Raw genomic sequence first — 2,827 nt, 5'->3', positions numbered from 1 at the left:
GATAAACAGATAGAAACCAAAGGAAAGAATGATGTGATTCCTTGAAAATTATAAAGGAGAAAAAGAAAGTGATAGTTTAACAGTAAAGAAGTGAAGAGCTGACTTTTCAGCCCATAGTACAGGTAAGTGTAAGACAAGCAGAGTGGAATTCTATTGCAGAACAACTGCTTAACTTCAAACTGCAGAAATAAGATGGAGAATATTACAAAAATTCAATGCTCAATGTGAAATTGGCATACTGTAAAATGACACAAGAAAAGAACATAAAAAGGCAAAAGCAAGGTTTGAAGTAAAGAGAATAAAAATCACTGAAAGAAGACAAAATGAAACACATGAAGAAAATGTTTTAGAATTGAAAGATCAAGACATGTTTATTGAGTTTTATTTGATTGTAAAGAATATTGACAATATCTTGCTAATTTATTAAGTTACAAAATGTTTTTGATCGAGTTTAATATTAAAGTTAAATAGATTAATGATCGTTGCAAATACTCTGATGTCAAAACAGTCAGAATGTGCAGTATTTTTTGAATTTGAGAAGAAAATCAGAATAGGAATTTCAGATGAAATCAAACTAAACAGGAATTTGAGATAAGAACAATCATCATCAACACCATCACCCCCACCAACACTAACATCATCATCATCGTCATTTTACATTTGCTTTTCCACACTTATAAAGGATGGACAAGTATATTCATATGTGCGTGTGTGTTTTTGTAAGTGTGTGTGTGTGTGTGTGTGAATATATATATATATACACATTTTCAGTATTTATTCTACCTGTGCTATATGAGAGTTTCTGTTTGCTAAATTCCTCTCTCAAGATATTAATCAAACTGAGACTATGATACAGGAGATATACTTTCATTTGCTGTGAAGTGCAGGGGATTGAACCTGGAAGCATTGATTGCAAAGTAAAATTCATACCATCATGGTTATACCTGTACCTATATTTTATTTAAAGATAAACAGAGATTTAGAAAAATAGAAAGAATTGCCAGCTTCTAAAGGACATTCTATTAGAAAAGCATGAAATGAAAACAAAAATTAGGTTAGATTCTTGGTAATTTTAATGCACCATAAAATCTTCCTCTGTTTGTTCTGCAGAGCATTTTGTATCCATTTCAATAATCTTCTCACCATGATCTCTTTTAAGTTTCCTGGCAAGTAATCCTCATTGTGATTCTAACTATCCTTAGTAACTTCTCAAAGAAAAGCCAGCAAAGTCGGTATTAAGCTAAACCTGTATTGAAGTAGATGAGTTTCCATTTAAGCTTTAGAAAATACTAAAAAAAAACCTACAAAACAGTTGTTGACTTTTTGCAAAGGACCATATCACCTTTGGTGTAGAGTAATACTCTCGTACTTAGATGATTGTTGATTGTTTTTGCTTTAGTTATAAATATATCAGATTATATATAAGGAAATAAAAGCAATGTTTATATATATATATATGTATGTATGTATGTATGTATGTACGTACATATATACATATAAATATATATATATATATATATCAATTTGAATTAAATTTTAGGCAGATACATGGTTGAAAGCCTGCTAAACTATGATAGTTGTTTTGAGATGATATCTCTTGTAAATCTAAAATGTTAAAAAAAGCATATCAATAGCAGACAAAAATCGTCCAGCAGCTGTAGTGGCATAGCTAAATGCACATTTCTGCCTCTGGGCTTCATCAGTAGCTAGTATCCACTGGTAACAGCAGGTTAATGTAAAATCAGTTGCTACTAATGCAACAAAACAGTGACCGAAAAATCATAATTAGCTGGTGGGCTGAATAAAAATTCATTATGTTTAATGGAAGTAATATTAGTTTAGAATAGCAATCTGTGTATCATACTTAAAGCAGATACATCATTGAAATTTCTTTTAATTTATCCATCACGAGAAAGCATTTCTTATAGACATAGTGTTAAGGAAAACAGAAATATATAAGAATATCACCATTGTCATCATCATTGTCAGCAACATCATTTAATGTCCTTTTTCTCCATGCTGGTATGGGTTGGATGGCTTGACATGAACAGATAAGCCAGAGGGCTCCACCAAGTTCTGTATCTGCTTTGGCATGGTTTTTACAGCTTAATGCCCTTCCTTATGGCACCTGCACTGTTGGGGTTGCCAAGTACTGGGAAAATAACACCTTCCTCAACTGAGCAGGAGGAATAAGAAACTATGGTAGAGGGAGAGGAGCAGGTGTCTTGCTGAAGAGGTGAATAAATGGCTTGCCCACCTGGAAAGTGAGAGAAAGAATGAGATGTGATGAGCAGAAAAGCTAGATGCATAGGTAAGTGAACTGAATGAAAATAGTGTGACAGATAATTAGAAATAGGGAATGAGTTTGATGCAGAGGATATGAATAGAGTGTAGGGCAAAGTGAAGTAGAGGGAGTAACAGAAGATTGATGGAAGAGTGGATATCAGAAGGTGGGTTGTAGGGGAAGGCTTGATAGAGCCCAGATTCTGCTGTGAATGATGGGTCTTCTCAAGTACAGTGTATTGCCATTCATCTTTTCCTTGGTTTGTTTCTTTCACAGGTTTCTTTTGCGTTTAGCGAGTGACACTTCTTTATACAGCTATATATATGCATATATATATATATATATATATCATCATCATCGTTTAACGTCCGCTTTCCATGCTAGCATGGGTTGGACGATTTGACTGAGGACTGGTGAAACCGGATGGCAACACCAGGCTCCAGTCTGATTTGGCAGAGTTTCTACAGCTGGATGCCCTTCCTAACGCCAACCACTCAGAGAGTGTAGTGGGTGCTTTTACGTGTCACCCGCACGAAAACGGCC

This window comes from Octopus bimaculoides, chromosome 7, assembly GCF_001194135.2.
Source record: "Octopus bimaculoides isolate UCB-OBI-ISO-001 chromosome 7, ASM119413v2, whole genome shotgun sequence".
Classification (NCBI taxonomy): domain Eukaryota; kingdom Metazoa; phylum Mollusca; class Cephalopoda; order Octopoda; family Octopodidae; genus Octopus; species Octopus bimaculoides.
The sequence above is the reverse complement of the archived record's forward strand: the minus strand, read 5'-3'. Positions refer to the sequence as shown.